This window comes from Aquarana catesbeiana, linkage group LG05, assembly GCF_042186555.1.
Source record: "Aquarana catesbeiana isolate 2022-GZ linkage group LG05, ASM4218655v1, whole genome shotgun sequence".
Taxonomy (NCBI): Eukaryota; Metazoa; Chordata; class Amphibia; order Anura; family Ranidae; genus Aquarana; species Aquarana catesbeiana.
In genome coordinates, this window is record NC_133328.1 from 68830146 (window position 1) to 68851655 (window position 21510).

Genomic DNA, 21510 nt, shown 5'->3' on the forward strand with positions numbered 1-21510 from the left:
TAGTGACAACTTTGTGCAAAAAAAAAAAAAAAAATGTGTCTCTTTCCCGCAACTTGTGTCGCAATATAAAATATTCCATGGACTCGACATGCCTCTCAGCAAATAGCTTGGGGTGTCTACTTTCCAAAATGGGGTCATTTGGGGGGGTTTTGAACTGTCCTGGCATTTTATGCACAACATTTAGAAGCTTATGTCACACATCACTCACTCTTCTAACCACTTGAAGACAAAGCCCTTTCTGACACTTATTGTTTACATGAAAAAGTTATTTTTTTTTGCAAAAAAATTACTTTGAACCCCCAAACATTATATATTTTTTTAAAGCAAATGCCCTACAGATTAAAATGGTGGGTGTTTCATTTTTTTTTTTCACACAGTATTTGCGCAGCGATTTTTCAAACGCATTTTTTGGGGAAAAAACACACTTTTTTAAATTTTAATGCACTAAAACACACTATATTGCCCAAATGTTTGATGAAATAAAAAAGATGATCTTAGGCCGAGTACATGGATACCAAACATGACATGCTTTAAAATTGCGCACAAACGTGCAGTGGCAACAAAATAAATACATTTTTAAAAGCCTTTAAAAGCCTTTACAGGTTACCACTTTAGATCTACAGAGGAGGTCTACTGCAAAAATTACTGCCCTCGATCTGACCTTCGCGGTGATACCTCACATGCATGGTGCAATTGCTGTTTACGTTTGACGACAGACCGCCGATTGCGTTTGCCTTAGCGCGAGAGCAGGGGGCGACAGGGGTGCTTTTTTTTTTTTTTTTTTTTTCTTTATTATTTTTCTGCTTTTTTTATCTTATTTTTAAACTGTTCCTTTCATATTTTTTTTTTTTAATCATTTTTATTGTTATCTCGGGGAATGTAAATATCCCCTATGATAGCAATAGGTAGTGACAGGTACTCTTTTTTGAAAAAATTGGGGTCTATTAGACCCTAGATCTCTCCTCTGCCCTCAAAGCATCTGACCACACCAAGATCGGTGTGATAAAATGCTTCCCCAATTTCCCAATGGCGCTATTTACATCCGGCGAAATCTAAGTCATAAAATGCTCGTAGCTTCCGGTTTCTTAGGCCATAGAGATGTTTGGAGCCACTCTGGTCTCTGATCAGCTCTATGGCCAGCTGGCTGAATCACCGGCTGCATTCTCAGGTTCCCTGTTGAGACAGGAGAGCCAGAGAAAAACACGGAAGACGGTGGGGGGGGGGCATTCCCTCCCACGGCTTGTAAAAGCAGTCTAGAGGCTAATTAGCCGCTAGGATTGCTTTTACATGAAAGCCGACCGCTGGCTGAAAAGAATGATACCAAGATGATACCTAAACCTGCAGGCATCATTCTGGTATAACCACTCAAAGTCGTGAATGGCGTACCTGAAGACAAAAAAATGGTTAACAATAAAGCACAGTAAACGGTAAAGTATAAAAAATTGCATACCTGAAAAGCAAACATGATAAAACATAACAACAATAAAACATTGCAGAATAGAATACAGTAAAAAAGAGCAGAACAATAGAGAGAGAATAGAGAGAGAGAAATCAATAAAACGACAACTATTTTTTTTTATTTTATATATATATATTTTTTTTGACACTTTTTTTGTAACTAACTTTTGTAACTGTAACCGGTTCCAGGTTCGGGTCTCTCAAAATGCGATGGCATCTTGGGAGACCCTGTGAAAGTGTGCCTAGTCTGTGCAATGCTGTACCCTACGCTAATACTCAACTAGTGAATGGTAGCGTTCAAAACATTCACCAATGCAAAGACCAGGATTGTCAGGACAGGAGGGACAATAATAGCGGGTGTCACGTCTATATCCGTGCTTCCTGCAGACACAACATCTTTTTTGGGGGGGTTCGTTGGGTAGGGGTACTCGGGAGGACATAAAGAAAATGCCTCTCATGCAGCCGACTGCATTTGGTTGGGGATGTGAATGGGGGAAGTACGGGCGCTGCAGAAGCGGTGGGTTCCCAATTAGGATTGGCGAATGCAGCAGGAAGGGCACTATGGGCACGACGGGCCTGTGTTTGTCTTCTTGGTGGCAGCGGGACACTACTTGTGCTTGCCACCTCACCAGCTTGAACTGCACTTATGGGACTCGCCACGTCACCAAGTGTTGCTGCAGTGCTGGTTTGACTACGACCGGGGTGTACTAGGGCGCTGGTGCTTGCCAGTTCACCAAAACGCTACCAAAAAAACTGTTAGCGATCGCAGGGATCAGGCCTGACTCTGCGAACGCTGCAGTTATGTGTTTAGTGTTTTGTAAGTGTCAGTGATCGATCGATACTGCACTTGGGTGGGCTGGGCTGGGCCGGGCGGAGGGGCAAAACATAGGTGCTAGCAGGTATCTGGGCTGATCCCGCTAACACTGCGTTTTTGGGAACCCTAAACTGCTGGGGACGCTAGTATAGATCTGATCGGATCAGATATTGATCCGTTCAGATACTATACCACTAAGGGAGGTGTATGCTGCGTGCGTGGGTGTTAGCGGTACTGGCGCTAACCTGACGCTGCCTGGGGCTGGTGCTTGCCAGTTCACCAAAACGCTACCAAAAAAACTGTTAGCGATCGCAGGGATCAGGCCTGACTCTGCGAACGCTGCAGTTATGCGTTTAGTGTTTTGTAAGGGACAGTGATCGATCGATACTGCACTTGGGTGGGCCGGGCCGGGCGGAGGGGCAAAACACAGGTGCTAGCAGGTATCTGGGCTGATCCCGCTAACACTGCGTTTTTGGGAACCCTAAACTGCTGGGGACGCTAGTATAGATCTGATCGGATCAGATATTGATCCGTTCAGATACTATACCACTAAGGGAGGTGTATGCTGCGTGCGTGGGTGTTAGCGGTACTGGCGCTAACCTGACGCTGCCTGGGGCTGGTGCTTGCCAGTTCACCAAAACGCTACCAAAAAAACTGTTAGCGATCGCAGGGATCAGGCCTGACTCTGCGAACGCTGCAGTTATGCGTTTAGTGTTTTGTAAGGGACAGTGATCGATCGATACTGCACTTGGGTGGGCCGGGCCGGGCGGAGGGGCAAAACGCAGGTGCTAGCAGGTATCTGGGCTGATCCCGCTAACACTGCGTTTTTGGGAACCCTAAACTGCTGGGGACGCTAGTATAGATCTGATCGGATCAGATATTGATCCGATCAGATACTATACCACTAAGGGAGGTGTACGGTGCGTGCGTGGGTGTTAGCGCTACTGGCGCTAACCTGACGCTGCCTGGGGCTTGCTTGCCAGTTCACCAAAATGCTACCAAAAAAACTGTTAGCGATCGCAGGGATCAGGCCTGACTCTGCGAACGCTGCAGTTATGCGTTTAGTGTTTTGTAAGTGACAGCGATCGATCGATACTGCACTTGGGCTGGGCCGGGCGGAGGGGCAAAACGCAGGTGCTAGCGGGTATCTGGGCTGATCCCGCTAACACTGCGTTTTTGGGAACCCTAAACTGCTGGGGACGCTAGTATAGATCTGATCGGATCAGATATTGATCCGTACAGATACTATACCACTAAGGGAGGCGTATGCTGCGTGCGTGGGTGTTAGCGGTACTGGCGCTAATCTGACGCTGCCTGGGGCGACGCATATCACCGCCGGGCGATCAGGGGGCTAAACCTTTATTCGGTAATAAACGGCGGGTGCCCTGACACTATAAAAAATAAACGAACTAACCAGCGTCAACCGTAACGTTTATACGGTGATCAGTGGTGAAAGGGTTAACTAGGGGCAATCAAGGGGTTAAAACATTTATTAGATAGTATATGGGGGTCCCTGACGCTATAAAACGCTGACGGCGAACCTAAATATTTACGTCCCTAACTAGCGTCACCAGTGACACTAATACAGCGATCAGAAAAATGATCGCTTAGCAACACTGGTGACAGGGGGTGATCAAGGGGTTAAAACTTTATTAGGGGGGGTTAGGGGGGTATCCTAGACCTAAAGGGGGGTAATATTCACTGTCCTAACACTGTAACTGTCACAAACTGACACCATGCAGTAATCAGAAAAAAAAAAAAAAAAAAAAAGGCTGGTGTCAGTTTGTGACGGGGGGGGGGTGATTGGGGGGGGATCGGGGGGCGATCGGGGGGGGGATCGGGGTGTTTTGTATGCCTGGCATGTTCTACTGTGTGTGTAGTGTGTTGTGCACTTACATTGATGTCTTCTCCCCTCGGCGCTGGAACGGAATACCGAGCTGAGGGGAGATGACATCATTTCCTTTGCTGCTGTTTAGCATACAGCAGCAAAGGAATGTTCCCATTGGCCGGCGGCGATCGCGAGGGGGGGGCCACGAACGGATGGCCTCCCCCTCATCTCGGATCGCCGGGGAACAGAACGGGACCGCCTCGGGCGGCGGTCCGATCAGACCCCCCACCCGCGGAAGGCAAATCACGTACATGTACGTGATTTTGCCTGCCCGTGCCGCTTTGCCGACGTAAATCGGCGTTAGGCGGTCCTTAAGTGGTTAAGGCTCACCAGTTCCTTAATGTCTTGCAGGACAATTTTATGGGTCAGATGGTAGACGCACCAACTAGAAATAAAACATTACTGGATCTACTGATTACCAACAATACAGACCTGATCACGAATGTGTAAATACGGGGCAATTTAGGTAACAGCGATCACAGGTCAATTAGTTTCAGTATAAATCACACAAATAGGAAACATAAAGGGAATACAAAGACACTGAATTTCAAAAGAGCCAACTTCCCTAAACTACAAACCTTGCTAAAAGGCATAAATTGGGATAAAATATTAGGAACAAAGAATACGGAGGAGAGATGGGTTTGCTTTAAGAGCATATTAAATAAGGGCATTAGCCAATGTATCCCATTAGGTAATAAATTTAAAAGAGCGAACAAAAGTCCTGGATGGCTTAACTCCAATATAAAAATGCATATAAAAGCAAAGGAGAAGGCCTTCAAAAAATACAAGGTTGAGGGATCATCCTCAGCATTCAGACTTTATAAAGAATGCAACAGGAAATGTAAGGGTGCAATTAGGACAGCTAAGATAGAACATGAAAGACACATAGTGGAGGAGAGCAAAAAAAAATCCCAAGAAATTCTTTAAGTATGTAAACAGTAAAAAAGGGAGGACAGACCATATTGGCGCCATAAAGAATGAGGAAGGACATCTGGTTACAAAGGATGGGGAAATGGCGAAGGTATTGAATTTATTCTTCTCCTCAGTCTTCACGAGTGAATCGGGGGGCTTCAGTAACCAAAACTGCAGTGTTTATCCTCATGACACAACACAGGAAGCACCTCCATGGTTAACAGAGGACGGAATTAAAATTAGACTTGAGAAACTTAACATTAATAAATCACCGGGACCAGATGGCTTGCATCCGAGGGTACTTAGAGAACTCAGTCAAGTGATTGCCAGACCATTGTTCCTAATTTTTACAGATAGTCTACTGACTGGAATGGTACCAGCTGATTGACGAAAAGCCAATGTAGCATCAATATTTAAAAAGGGCCCAAAATACATCCCTGGGAATTACAGACCAGTTAGCCTAACATCAATAGTATGTAGACTCTTGGAGGGGATGATAAGGGACTATATACAAGATTTTAGTAATAAGAACGGTATCATTAGCAGTATTCAGCATGGATTCATGAAGAATCGTTCTTGCCAAACCAATCTATTAACCTTCTATGAGGAGGTGAGTTGCCATCTAGATAAAGGAAGGCCCGTAGACGTGGTGTATCTGGATTTTGCAAAAGCATTTGATACAGTTCCCCATAAACGTTTACTGTACAAGATAAGGTCCGTTGGCATGGACCATAGGGTGAGTACATGGATTGAAAACTGGCTACAAGGGCGAGTTCAGAGGGTGGTGATAAATGGGGAGTACTCGGAATGAACAACAAAGGGGGAGGGAAATTGGGACTTTATATGAAACTGCGCCGGGTAAAGGCCGCAAGTTTCCATCCCTATGACACAATATCTAAAAACCCACAAGCAAAAGCCAGTGGGAAAGGGAAGGAAAGGGAGGGAGAGAGGGGGAGTGGTGGGGGAGGGGGGGGGAAGTGAGCATGGTGTGGAAATCTGTAAGTGAGTGGATGAAGTGAGGAAAGGAGTGAGGGAGAGAGGAGTGAGTGAGGCTGGAAGATAACATGTGATCGACCAATAAGTAGAGTGGCATTACCTGTGTGACAGGGTGGTGTGGAGAAAGAACCACCACCGCATTGTAGTGTACTTGTAGTGTACCTCGAACGCCGCACCGCCCCAGGTAAACAAGAGCGCCCATATATAGGCGCCGCCGCGGGGAGGTCCGCCAACGTCACGCACGCACGGCCAAAGGTGGGAGGAGCCACAGCGGGGAGCCGACCAATGATCGGCGGCCGCTGGGACCAACCCACCAAGCCTGCGAGCATAGCAACAACAGCGCAGAGGGCGCGGCGGCGCCGGGAGGCGCAGCACACGTCCGCCGCGGGTGGCGTGACGTCGATGGGCAGTGGAGGCAAGCCCCACCCCCCCACACACACGCCCACCAGGACGGGCGGGCGGGGGAGGAGGGGGGGGGGAAACGTGTTGCCGACAGTGCCCATCGCAGCTCCCGGGCAGGCAAGGGCCGGACGGCCCACCGGCCAGCCACGAGCCATCCGCCCAGGATTGGGTTGAACTAATGATCAATAAAGGTTAAAGGTTAACCATAATTGTTGAATATTAAACCTAATCACAGGATAAGAAACATGGCATGTACAATTTAGAACTGGTGAAATGACACAAAGGTAAACACAGGTGAGGCTACCAAGAAATCAATAAGGGCAGATTAATAACAATTGTTGATAACATCAAGGTAGAGCAGTAGAGCAAACCAAAGGCTTCCATCCCTATTAATATGAACAACAAAGGGGGAGGGAAATTGGGACTTTATATGAAACTGCGCCGGGTAAAGGCCGCAAGTTTCCATCCCTATGACACAATATCTAAAAACCCACAAGCAAAAGCCAGTGGGTGAAGGAGGAGGTGGGACTTTAAATGAAGCCAATGGTTTGCAAGCCGACACATAACGGTGGGTCAATAAAATTCTTTTATTGCATGTTCATACAAACAATGGTATCAGACAATATCAATTTAACACTTGGTAAAATGTTAACAATGATAACCAGGGATCAGCATAAGGACCATTAGTATAGTTATCAAAGATAAAAGGGGTAACATGAGTAATAACATGGGTATGAGCAATATTACTGAAGATGGACAAGGGATCACCAGGTGTCAGAAAGCATAGATAGTTAAAACAAGGTAATGACTGCCTGATAACTGGCCTCAAATTCCTGTTAAAGGGTAAAACTCTGTGTAGCATGGATTGGAACAATAAAGGGCAACCGGTAGCTCGACGCGTTTCGTGGTTCAGGACCACTCATCAGGAGCAGACATGTCAAGTTTCTGGAAATTAAAAATAATAATAATAGTATCATGGGTCAGAGTTACAGTGGGTACAAGGGGCCAAGTAATCCCCCAAAAAACAAAAGTACTCACAGCAGGCATGGGTAGATGGTGAATGGCCAGGTACGGCAACCGTCCGGGACTGATGCCGGGCCGGGAGCTGAGGCGGGCCCCCCCGCCGCGGCGACCAAAACAGGCACCCCCCCAAAGGCGATGCAGAGCCACGAGGCACCCTAGAGTAAAGAGTGATAGATGAGTGATGATGCAGGGGGTATGGGTGCAAGGGGAAGTGAGGAGTATAAGGATGAGGGGGGTGAGTGGGAGGAGGGGGGGGGGAAAGGGAAGGAAAGGGAGGGAGAGAGGGGGAGTGGTGGGGGAGGGGGGGGGAGTGAGCATGGTGTGGAAATCTGTAAGTGAGTGGATGAAGTGAGGAAAGGAGTGAGGGAGAGAGGAGTGAGTGAGGCTGGAAGATAACATGTGATCGACCAATAAGTAGAGTGGCATTACCTGTGTGACCGCCCCGGACCTCCCCGCGGCGGCGCCTATATATGGGCGCTCTTGTTTACCTGGGGCGGTGCGGCGTTCGAGGTACACTACAAGTACACTACAATGCGGTGGTGGTTCTTTCTCCACACCACCCTGTCACACAGGTAATGCCACTCTACTTATTGGTCGATCACATGTTATCTTCCAGCCTCACTCACTCCTCTCTCCCTCACTCCTTTCCTCACTTCATCCACTCACTTACAGATTTCCACACCATGCTCACTCCCCCCCCCTCCCCCACCACTCCCCCTCTCTCCCTCCCTTTCCTTCCCTTTCCCCCCCCCCTCCCACTCTCCCCCCTCATCCTTATCCTCCTCACTTCCCCTTGCACCCATACCCCCTGCATCATCACTCATCTATCACTCTTTACTCTAGGGTGCCTCGTGGCTCTGCATCGCCTTTGGGGGGGTGCCTGTTTTGGTCGCCGCGGCGGGGGGGCCCGCCTCAGCTCCCGGCCCGGCATCAGTCCCGGACGGTTGCCGTACCTGGCCATTCACCATCTACCCATGCCTGCTGTGAGTACTTTTGTTTTTTGGGGGATTACTTGGCCCCTTGTACCCACTGTAACTCTGACCCATGATACTATTATTATTATTTTTAATTTCCAGAAACTTGACATGTCTGCTCCTGATGAGTGGTCCTGAACCACGAAACGCGTCGAGCTACCGGTTGCCCTTTATTGTTCCAATCCATGCTACACAGAGTTTTACCCTTTAACAGGAATTTGAGGCCAGTTATCAGGCAGTCATTACCTTGTTTTAACTATCTATGCTTTCTGACACCTGGTGATCCCTTGTCCATCTTCAGTAATATTGCTCATACCCATGTTATTACTCATGTTACCCCTTTTATCTTTGATAACTATACTAATGGTCCTTATGCTGATCCCTGGTTATCATTGTTAACATTTTACCAAGTGTTAAATTGATATTGTCTGATACCATTGTTTGTATGAACATGCAATAAAAGAATTTTATTGACCCACCGTTATGTGTCGGGTTGCAAACCATTGGCTTCATTTAAAGTCCCACCTCCTCCTCCTTCACCCACTGACTTTTGCTTGTGGGTTTTTAGATATTGTGTCATAGGGATGGAAACTTGCGGCCTTTACCCGGCGCAGTTTCATATAAAGTCCCAATTTCCCTCCCCCTTTGTTGTTCATATTAATAGGGATGGAAGCCTTTGGTTTGCTCTACTGCTCTACCTTGATGTTATCAACAATTGTTATTAATCTGCCCTTATTGATTTCTTGGTAGCCTCACCTGTGTTTACCTTTGTGTCATTTCACCAGTTCTAAATTGTACATGCCATGTTTCTTATCCTGTGATTAGGTTTAATATTCAACAATTATGGTTAACCTTTAACCTTTATTGATCATTAGTTCAACCCAATCCTGGGCGGATGGCTCGTGGCTGGCCGGTGGGCCGTCCGGCCCTTGCCTGCCCGGGAGCTGCGATGGGCACTGTCGGCAACACGTTTCCCCCCCCCCCTCCTCCCCCGCCCGCCCGTCCTGGTGGGCGTGTGTGTGGGGGGGTGGGGCTTGCCTCCACTGCCCATCGACGTCACGCCACCCGCGGCGGACGTGTGCTGCGCCTCCCGGCGCTGCCACGCCCTCTGCGCTGTTGTTGCTATGCTCGCAGGCTTGGTGGGTTGGTCCCAGCGGCCGCCGATCATTGGTCGGCTCCCCGCTGTGGCTCCTCCCACCTTTGGCCGTGCGTGCGTGACGTTGGAGGACCTCCCCGCGGCGGCGCCTATATATGGGCGCTCTTGTTTACCTGGGGCGGTGCGGCGTTCGAGGTACACTACAAGTACACTACAATGCGGTGGTGGTTCTTTCTCCACACCACCCTGTCACACAGGTAATGCCACTCTACTTATTGGTCGATCACATGTTATCTTCCAGCCTCACTCACTCCTCTCTCCCTCACTCCTTTCCTCACTTCATCCACTCACTTACAGATTTCCACACCATGCTCACTTCCCCCCCTCCCCCACCACTCCCCCTCTCTCCCTCCCTTTCCTTCCCTTCCCCCCCCCTCCCACTCTCCCCCCTCATCCTTATCCTCCTCACTTCCCCTTGCACCCATACCCCCTGCATCATCACTCATCTATCACTCTTTACTCTAGGGTGCCTCGTGGCTCTGCATCGCCTTTGGGGGGGGGTGCCTGTTTTGGTCGCCGCGGCGGGGGAGCCCGCCTCAGCTCCCAGGCCCGGCATCAGTCCCGGACGGTTGCCGTACCTGGCCATTCACCATCTACCCATGCCTGCTGTGAGTACTTTTGTTTTTTGGGGGATTACTTGGCCCCTTGTACCCACTGTAACTCTGACCCATGATACTATTATTATTATTTTTAATTTCCAGAAACTTGACATGTCTGCTCCTGATGAGTGGTCCTGAACCACGAAACGCGTCGAGCTACCGGTTGCCCTTTATTGTTCCAATCCATGCTACACAGAGTTTTACCCTTTAACAGGAATTTGAGGCCAGTTATCAGGCAGTCATTACCTTGTTTTAACTATCTATGCTTTCTGACACCTGGTGATCCCTTGTCCATCTTCAGTAATATTGCTCATACCCATGTTATTACTCATGTTACCCCTTTTATCTTTGATAACTATACTAATGGTCCTTATGCTGATCCCTGGTTATCATTGTTAACATTTTACCAAGTGTTAAATTGATATTGTCTGATACCATTGTTTGTATGAACATGCAATAAAAGAATTTTATTGACCCACCGTTATGTGTCGGCTTGCAAACCATTGGCTTCATTTAAAGTCCCACCTCCTCCTCCTTCACCCACTGGCTTTTGCTTGTGGGTTTTTAGATATTGTGTCATAGGGATGGAAACTTGCGGCCTTTACCCGGCGCAGTTTCATATAGAGTCCCAATTTCCCTCCCCCTTTGTTGTTCATATTAATAGGGATGGAAGCCTTTGGTTTGCTCTACTGCTCTACCTCGATGTTATCAACAATTGTTATTAATCTGCCCTTATTGATTTCTTGGTAGCCTCACCTGTGTTTACCTTTGTGTCATTTCACCAGTTCTAAATTGTACATGCCATGTTTCTTATCCTGTGATTAGGTTTAATATTCAACAATTATGGTTAACCTTTAACCTTTATTGATCATTAGTTCAACCCAATCCTGGGCGGATGGCTCGTGGCTGGCCGGTGGGCCGTCCGGCCCTTGCCTGCCCGGGAGCTGCGATGGGCACTGTCGGCAACACGTTTCCCCCCCCCCTCCTCCCCCGCCCGCCCGTCCTGGTGGGCGTGTGTGTGGGGGGGTGGGGCTTGCCTCCACTGCCCATCGACGTCACGCCACCCGTGGCGGACGTGTGCTGCGCCTCCCGGCGCCGCCACGCCCTCTGCGCTGTTGTTGCTATGCTCGCAGGCTTGGTGGGTTGGTCCCAGCGGCCGCCGATCATTGGTCGGCTCCCCGCTGTGGCTCCTCCCACCTTTGGCCGTGCGTGCGTGACGTTGGAGGACCTCCCCGCGGCGGCGCCTATATATGGGCGCTCTTGTTTACCTGGGGCGGTGCGGCGTTCGAGGTACACTACAAGTACACTACAATGCGGTGGTGGTTCTTTCTCCACACCACCCTGTCACACAGGTAATGCCACTCTACTTATTGGTCGATCACATGTTATCTTCCAGCCTCACTCACTCCTCTCTCCCTCACTCCTTTCCTCACTTCATCCACTCACTTACAGATTTCCACACCATGCTCACCCCCCCCCTCCCCCACCACTCCCCCTCTCTCCCTCCCTTTCCTTCCCTTTCCCCCCCCCTCCCACTCTCCCCCCTCATCCTTATCCTCCTCACTTCCCCTTGCACCCATACCCCCTGCATCATCACTCATCTATCACTCTTTACTCTAGGGTGCCTCGTGGCTCTGCATCGCCTTTGGGGGGGTGCCTGTTTTGGTCGCCGCGGCGGGGGAGCCCGCCTCAGCTCCCAGGCCCGGCATCAGTCCCGGACGGTTGCCGTACCTGGCCATTCACCATCTACCCATGCCTGCTGTGAGTACTTTTGTTTTTGGGGGGATTACTTGGCCCCTTGTACCCACTGTAACTCTGACCCATGATACTATTATTATTATTTTTAATTTCCAGAAACTTGACATGTCTGCTCCTGATGAGTGGTCCTGAACCACGAAACGCGTCGAGCTACCGGTTGCCCTTTATTGTTCCAATCCATGCTACACAGAGTTTTACCCTTTAACAGGAATTAAAGGGTAGTCATTACCTTGTTTTAACTATCTATGCTTTCTGACACCTGGTGATCCCTTGTCCATCTTCAGTAATACTGCTCATACCCATGTTATTACTCATGTTACCCCTTTTATCTTTGATAACTATACTAATGGTCCTTATGCTGATCCCTGGTTATCATTGTTAACATTTTACCAAGTGTTAAATTGATATTGTCTGATACCATTGTTTGTATGAACATGCAATAAAAGAATTTTATCGAGTACTCGGAATGGTCAGGGGTGGGTAGTGGGGTTCCCCAGGGTTCTGTGCTGGGACCAATGCTATTTAATTTGTTCATAAACGATCTGGAGGATGGGATAAATAGTTCAATCTCTGTATTTGCAGACGATACTAAGCTAAGCAGGGCAATAACTTCTACGCAGGACGTGGAAACCTTGCAAAAAGACCTGAACAAATTAATGGGGTGGGCAACTACATGGCAAATGAGGTTCAATGTAGATTCAATGAGGTAAAATGTAAAATAATGCATTTGGGTGGCAAAAATATGAATGCAATCTATACACTGGGGGGAGAACCTCTGGGGGAATCTAGGATGGAAAAGGACCTGGGGGTCCTAGTAGATGATAGGCTCAGCAATGGCAGGCAATGCCAAGCTGCTGCTAACAAAGCAAACAGAATATTGGCATGCATTAAAAGGGGGATGAACTCCAGAGATAAAACGATAATTCTCCCGCTCTTCAAGACTCTGGTCCGGCCGCACCTAGAGTATGCTGTCCAGTTCTGGGCACCAGTCCTCAGGAAGGATGTACTGGAAATGGAGCGAGTACAAAGAAGGGCAACAAAACTAATAAAGGGTCTGAAGGATCTTAGTTATGAGGAAAGGTTGCGAGCACTGAACTTATTCTCTCTGGAGAAGAGACGCTTGAGAGGGGATATGATTTCAATTTACAAATACCAGACTGGTGACCCCACAATAGGGATAAAACTTTTTCGCAGAAGAGAGTTTAACAAGACTCGTGGCCACTCATTAAAATTAGAAGAAAAGAGGTTTAACCTTAAAATACGTAGAGGGTTCTTTACTGTAAGAGCGGCAAGGATGTGGAATTCCCTTCCACAGGCGGTGGTCTCAGCGGGGAGCATTGATAGCTTCAAGAAACTTTTAGATAAGCACCTGAATGACCACAACATACAGGGATATAAAATGCAATACTGACACATAATCACACATAGGTTGGACTTGATGGACTTGTGTCTTTTTTCAACCTCACCTACTATGTAACTACTATGTAGTATGTATTCTTAATGCAAAAATGTCCCTTCTATTGCTCTCAGCATCCTCCAAATGTTTTATTTTTTTTTAAAGCTGCTGTGATCTGAAATCCTGTTAGAGGGTGGCTAAGTCCGTTCTCTATGGTCCCACTGTATGTAGGAACACAGTCACCCTCTCCTTTTCACTCTCCAGATGGACTAGGAACTATGGACAATGGGATGTGTAGTGTGCATAGAGCAGTATATATAACTGCAACAAAAGACGCACTGCTTGTTTCAAACGCAAGTGAGATGGAAACGGAGAGGTTCGGGAGCTCATGGAGGACGGGTAAAAGGAGGCAGGAAAATACAACACAATTTATTACAAAATAGATGATAGATCCATTAAGTAGTGGATGTGTATGGATTATTTTTGGATAATTAGGATACTGCTTAGTGTCACTTTAACATTGATTTCCTCATTGCTATATTAACAAGGACTGGACAGATACTGGGGTTGAGTTACTAAAACTGAAGTGTGCAAAACCTGGTGCTCTGCATGGGAACCAATCAGATTATATCTTCAGCTTGCTCAATTAAAGTGGTTGTAAACCCATTACAACCACTTTTACCTACAGGTAAGCCTAGATTAAGGCTTACCTGTAGGTGCTCGAAATATCTCCCAAACCTCCAAGGTTTAAGAGATATTTGGATATTAGACCAGTGCATGCGCTGTAGACAACGGCGCACTTAAGACTCCTTTAAAAACGGCGAGCGTGCCGTTCCTAAAGGAGATCGTGCCGTGATTGGCGGCTCCCGTGCGCATGCACGGGAGTGAAGTCACTGCGGCTCCGGCCAATCACAGCATCGGAGCCGCGATACCCGGAAGGAAGATGGACGCTTCATGGAAGAGGGGACAGCGGTGACATCGCAGGCTTCGGTTTCAGGTAAGTGACACATAATGGGCTACTATGCAATACATAGTAGCCCATTATGCTTTACCTTTGCAGGGAAACAAAGAGGAAGTAAAACCCATCAGGGTTTACTTCCTCTTCAAGCTTTGACAATAAAACCTGGAAAGTGATTGGTTTCTATGCAGAGCTGCACCAGATTTTGCACAATCCAGTTTTAGTAAATCAACCTCAATGCTCTCTATGGAGGGTAGAAATCATGACTTCACCCCCGATCACAGCAAACTCGACTTAAATCGTACAACTTTACGTGAAAATACACAATTTCAAAGCCGCATGTCAGTGCAACATCAGATGTGACTTGGCTGAAATCTGTGCGATCATGCACAGATGTCTATGCAGCTTGCACCTTAAATCGGCAAAAATAGTGCAGGAACTTCTGTTTTTAAATGGTGTGGCACCGCAAAGTCCGATTTAAACTATTGTATTGCCAACAATAGGGTGCGACTTGTATTGCGATTTGGACCTGTCAAATTGCATGACAAGTTGCACCAGTGTAACCGGGGGCTTAGTGCCCAGCTCAGCAGCCTTCGGTATGTCACTCTCTAGTTTAGTGGCCATTTACTTGCTTCTGTTGGCATCAGAGCTCTCCCTCTCTACCAAACTGTTGTCTTCAGGAATGACACTCCACAGCAAGAGAGACCCGGGTGAAGGTGTCATTTCCATTTCTTGCAAACCTAGAATGTGTCCCAGGAGGTAGATAAGAGTGAGCTGTGAAGAGCAGCATGACAGCAAATGGCAGTTGGTGACCACTAGACTCAGGGACACGGACCTACATCAGAAGAAATGGGGTTGATTTACTGAAGGCTAATAGGCTTTTCACTCTGCAAATAAATTTTCCCTTAGCTTAGTTAATGAGGTGAAACTGACAACTTCCATCTTATCCGTGTGTGGCATATCAATGATTGTGCTGCCATCTATTGGGAGCGATTGATCAGAAGAGAAATCGATCATTTATTGAAGTGTGTATTTCCACTGTTAGAGGTGTGAAAATTCCCTTGCAATGTGAACAGTCTATTTGCCTTTAGTAAATCAATGAACAGCAATGGGTACAGGAAGAATGGCCATCACCTCGATAAATGATCGATTTCTCTTCCGATCAATCTCTCCAAAAAGGAATAATCAATAGTTTGCAACACAATCCTCTGGAACTCCAAACTCCATCTGGACACACACAAACTCCTGGACCCACTACAATTAGGCTTCCGCCCAGGCCATGGCACAGAAACGGCACTCCTCAAAATATGGGACGACGCCCTTGAAGCAGCACATGATGGAGAATCATGTCTCCTAGTACTGTTGGACCTCAGCGCAGCGTTCGACAGTGGACCACAATATTCTACTCACCCGCCTCACAGAAGTAGCAGGAGTAACAGATGCAGATTTACCATGGTTCGCATCCTTCTTAGGAAATCGCTCACAGATAGTGAAACTAGGAGCCTTCACCTCTGAACCTCGCGCAATTTCTTATGGAGTCCCGCAAGGATCACCCTTGTCACCCGTGCTCTTCAACATTTACATCCGCCCACTCCTCAAAATCACCAGGAAATCAAACCTATGCTTCCACTCATACGCGGATAACACTCAACTCTACTTTCGCATCACCGGACAAAAAGACCAATATCAAGGATTAGAAAAATTCCTCTCATCGATTGAGGGAACTCGCGGTCATCCAGTCATCAAACTCAATGGATCCAAAACAGAGCTGCTTCTCCTCCACGCAAACCAAAATACAAAAACCAAGCTCCCATGGACACCACCTACCATCCTTGGACAGACCATCTGCCCAAGCGCCAATGCTAAAAGTCTCGGAGTCATCTACGACTCGGCGATGTCAATGGATGCATAAATAGGATTGGTAGTCAGCGGATCTCACCATCTCCTCCGCCTGCTATGTAGATTCATCCCCTTCATTCCAGAAAAGGAGAAAGCAGTAGTAGTTTGAACCATCATCAACTCCCGTCTCGACTACGCAAACTCCCTCTACATAGGTCTACCTAAATACCAGATTCAACGCTTTCAAGTCGTCCAAAACATGGCAGCAAGACTGGTAACGGGAAAAAAACCCTGGGAATCCATCTCCTCGTCACTGAGGATCTACATTGTCTAACTGTGAAGAATCGGATCACATTCAAGACCCTCTGCCTCACCCACAAATGCATACAAGGAAATGCTCCTCGATACCTCTGCGAGAAAATAAAATACTACACACCCAATCGCAGCCTCCGCTCAACCAACCAAAACCTCCTCCTCATCCCCAAGTTCCGCTACAAATCAAAAGGAGAACGACAATTCGCAGTCCAAGGACCTCGGCTATGGAACGCTCTACCCACTAACATAACATCATTACAAGACCCACCTCTTCTAAGTATGCAGGACAATTCAGGATGGATCAGCGCCTTGAGGCGTTTCAGTTCGCATTTGTAGCGCTATACAAGTCTTTCATTCATTCATTCAACCCCGTATGTCCAGTCAGCTCCTACCCTGTCCGCCTCACTCCACCTAAGAACTGTACTTGAGTCACCTCCATCAGATCCTCGGCTGCGCAGCAATTATCTTTTGTACCACCCCCCCCTTTAAATTGTAAGCTTCACGAGCAAAGCCATCCTATTCCTTCTGTATTGAATTGTATTGTAATTGTGCTGTCTCCCTTTATATTGTAAAGCGCTGCGTAATATGTTGGCACTATATTCTGTATAATAATAATAAACTCAAACTGATGATTGAATCATATCAGTGCTGCCAATTGATGCAAAATCATTACTAATTTTCTGCCCTGGCTGATCGTCTCAATTTAATTGAATCCAATCCAAACAGAGTCTCATTCAACTGGAGTGGAAGTTACAGCTAAATCCAATCCAAACAGAGTCTCATTCAACTGGAGTGGAAGTTACAGCTATTCGAATGGTTTCAGATTCGATGGAATCGCACATTGATCGGATAATGGAATCAAAGCATGTATGACGACTACCATACCCTCCTATAAAAAAATACTTGTGAAAAAATAAAATAATAAAAAACTACTGACACCCCCCCAATGCTTACATTGTCCACTGTCCCAACCCCCTCAAAAAATTAAAAACAAATTCAATTGTAAAAAAAAAATTTTAAAAACACAAAAATAAAAAAAACTGACACCATCCTCTGCCCTACTGACACCATCCACTGCCTCATACCCCTCTCCACCCCATTCCCCAAAAGCAATGTGAAAAAAAATATTAAGAGAAATATCAAAAAATAATAAAAACAACAAAATTGTAAAAAATAAAAGATAATAAGATAATAAAGAAAAAAAGAAAATACTGACACCATCCACTGCCCTACTGACACTGTCCAAACACCCCCCCCCCCCCCTCAAAAAAAAAATCATTGCGAAAAAAAAAAATAATTTTAAGAAATAATTTAAACAATAAAATTGTAAAAAAAATAAATAAATAAAAAATAAAAAATTATGACACTGTCCATTCTCTCTCCATTGCTCTCCTGACATCGTCCACTGCCCTAGTGACACCACCCACTGGCCGCCAAAAAGCATTTTGAAAAAAAATTAGAAAACAAATACTAAAAAAAAAAAAATTGTAAAAAAAATAATAAAATAATAAAACTAAAAAACTACTGACAGATTCCTGAGCATAATACCCACCACTGTACACTCTGCACTCCTCTCCTGCACATACTACCCACCACCATACACTCCACACTCCTCTCCTGCACATACTACCCACCACCATACACTCCTCTCCTGCACATACTACCCACCACCATACACTCCATAACCCTCTCCTGCACAGGCTACCCACCTCCATACACGCCTTACTCCTCTCCTGCACATACTACCCACCACCATACACTCCACACTCCTCTCCTGCATATACTACCCATCTCCATACACTACATAACCCTCTCCCTAAACACACACTACCCACCTCCACACACACCGCACTCTTCTCCTGCACATACTACCCACCACCAAACACATCCCATTCCTCTCCTGCACATACTACCCACTGCCATACACTCCACACTGTACATTCTCTATTTAACATTACTGCATTCTGCACTATGCAAGTCATCTCAGACTATTAAACCACACCCCATTTGGCCACGCCCAACATTTAGCACAATTTAAGCCACGCTCATTTTCCCCACAATGGCACGCTTCTGTGCCTAGGGCCCACTTTTTATCTTTCACACGGGCCCACTCATTTCATGATATGTCCCTGCTTCAGTGCAATAAAAAAAAGTCATTAACTTGGAATCAAGGAGTACAGACTAGGAGTTTTGGCGTTCCTCATTGGCATACTTATTACAGGCCAATGACAACAAAAGTATTGGTAAAGCAAAGCAACTAACATTTAGAAAGAGGTGGCAGCCTTGGTTTTCCTATCAGTACAAGTTTTTCAAGTTCATCACAGCATAACAAAACCACAACCCAGACAAGACTCATTCTATAACTCTGTACAATTGTCTGGATTTCACAGAAGCACAAATTCAGAGAGGTGCATGCACTGACATCAGTGGCAGGGGCTGTTCTGTAAGACAGAGGACCTTTGTGAATCCTTGCTTGCCCTATGACAGCAGGCACATTAACTGTTCCTATATACTAATAAGAAACATGAGTTTCACTCTTTTGGCACACAATGTTTTCAGCCAAGGAAGCTGCCATCTTGTCCTTGTAAACTTAACAAAAGAAAAAAGGATCCTGTACCTTTAAAGCTTGTTTACAGCACAATGCTTGTGCTGTGTAATTTGGCCCCTTGTAACACCTGAAATACCTGGCTGATCCTGCCAGTTTCTGCCCTCCCTTTTGGAAAACTGACCACAGTGTATCATGGCTGCTGAGCCCTGACACAGAGGTAATTTTACGTGATTCTGTCATCCACTGCATCTCCTGTCTCTCCTGTCCTCCTCTCCCTCCTCCCTGGACGTTGGCTCCTGTGTCAGGGCCCGCCCCCTCCCCTCCTGCTGCTAAAATAGAATTATATAGGCCATTTAATGTTGTCCGTTTCCCAATGATAGGTGCTCTTGTCTGTGCTTTATAAAAAAAAATGCCAATTATACCCAATTTCAAAGCGCCTCTCGGCGCTCATGTGACTGGCCGGTTCTCTCCTTCCAATCAACGTCAGTGGGGGAATCTTGGTCCCACCCGCTGCATCTGTCAGACGGAGTAAGGAGAGAGCCGGTCGGTCACGTGAGCGCCTAGCAGCGCTCTGAAATGAGGTTTAATCAGCATTAAAAAAATGTAAAAAAAAAAGGACACAGGAACACCTATCCTTAGGAAATGGAAAGAATTATATGAAGTTTTTACAGTGGGTTAACAACCACTTAAGGACCATACCACGTACATATACTGCGGCAGAGCGGCCCTTAAGCGCAAAGTCACGTACCTGTACGCAATTTCCCTTCTCGGGTTTGGAGCGGTGTGATTGGACACAGCGGGAACCAATCAGCGGGTCTGGTGTCCACGATCGTTCGCAATGTAAACAAGGCAGACCGTCGTTCTGTCAGACAGTAAGAGAGGTATTGTGTTCCTGCTAATCAGGAACACAAATGTCTCTCCCTCGAGTCAGTCTATCCCCCACACAGTTAGGAAGCATATCCTAGGAGTACTTAACCCTTTGATTGCCCCTGAAGTTAACCCCTTCCCCGCCAGTGTCATTTATACAGTGGAACAAACAAATATACATGTGGCGCTGGTACTGTAACAGATCCTATAGTACTGAAGTCCAAGTGCCTGCTATGCAGCCTAAAAATAGTCTATTGATTCAGGGCCAGCCTTAGCAGGGAAGCGGAAGCTGTCTTCAAAATATACAAGAAAAAACAAATGCGGGTGTCTCTGAGTTAGACTGTAAAATGTGTATTAATAAACACACATAGTAACTTACATACTTACATCAAGGTAAATAAGGAAGGGTACATCTGTGGGTAAATGCTCTGCGGGGCATCCATCGCACTGGTCAGTAGAAGGTACGCTGTTCTCAGCCACTCTGTGGGCTCTCCCGACCGGCAGGAAGATGGTATGGTGGTGGAGAGCTGGAGAAGAGGCTTGGATTGCTCCCTGGACCGCAGTGCTAGAAGGGATGACGTCACAGGCGTGATCGCGACATGTTTCAGGGATAGCGCACCTTGGAAGTGGGGGGAATGCGCTCTCCTTTTTCAAGCTAGTTCAGATGAGTTGGATGTACTGTACTAGTATTTATATATACGTTGTGCTGCCATCTAGTGGAAAGATCTCATTGCTACAGGCAGCATTTTTAGTAAGCATTAACCACTTGCCGACCACCTAACGCAGATATACGTCTGCAGAATGGCACGGGCAGGCAAAATCACGTACCTGGTACGTGATTGCCTTCCCGCGGGCGGGGGGTCCGATCAGACCCCCCCCCGGTGCCAGAGGAGGTCGGCTTTGGTCTGGGAGCGTTCAGAGATGAGGGGGAGGCCATCCATTTGTGCCCCCCCCTCGCGATCGCTCCCAGCCAATGAGAATCCTTCCCTGCCTGTGTAGATGTGATGTCATCTCTCCTCGGCTCGGCAGTTTCCGTTCCGGCGCCGAGGAGAGAAGACATCTGAGTGAGTGCACAAACACACAGTAGAACATGCCAGGCACACTTTACACCCCCGATCCCCCCCGATCACCCCCCAATCACCTCTCCCCCCCCTGTCACACTGACACCAAGCAGTTTTTTTTTCTGATTACTGCATGGTGTCAGTTTGTGACAGTTAGAAGTGGTAGGGCAGTTAGTATTAGCCCCCTGTAGGTCTAGGCTACCCCCTAACCCCCCCTAATAAAGTTTTTAACCCCTTGATCACCCCCTGTCGCCAGTGTCGCTAAGCGATCATTTTTCTGATCGCTGTATTAGTGTCGCTGGTGACGCTAGTTAGGGACGTAAATATTTAGGTTCACCGTCAGTGTTTTATAGCGACAGGGACCCCCATATACTACCTAATAATGGTTTTAACCCCTTGATTGCCCCCTAGTTAACCCTTTCACCACTGATCACCGTATAACCGTTACGGATGACGCTGGTTAGTTTGTTTATTTTTTATACTGTCAGGGCACCCGCCGTTTATTACCGAATAAAGGTTTAGCCCCCTGATCGCCCGGTGGTGATA

The 21510-nt window shown here is 47.0% G+C and overlaps 1 long non-coding RNA gene across 1 annotated transcript in view; it reads right to left on the reverse strand.

Annotated features, from left to right (window-relative positions):
* The window catches only part of LOC141145801 (uncharacterized), a 66197-nt gene extending 45365 nt beyond the window's left edge, over nucleotides 1-20832 (reverse strand). The window contains exon 1 of the long non-coding RNA XR_012244646.1: nucleotides 20291-20832. This is a non-coding gene — a long non-coding RNA (uncharacterized lncRNA). The remainder of the gene's footprint in view (nucleotides 1-20290) is intronic.
* Nucleotides 20833-21510: the final 678 nt, after the last annotated feature.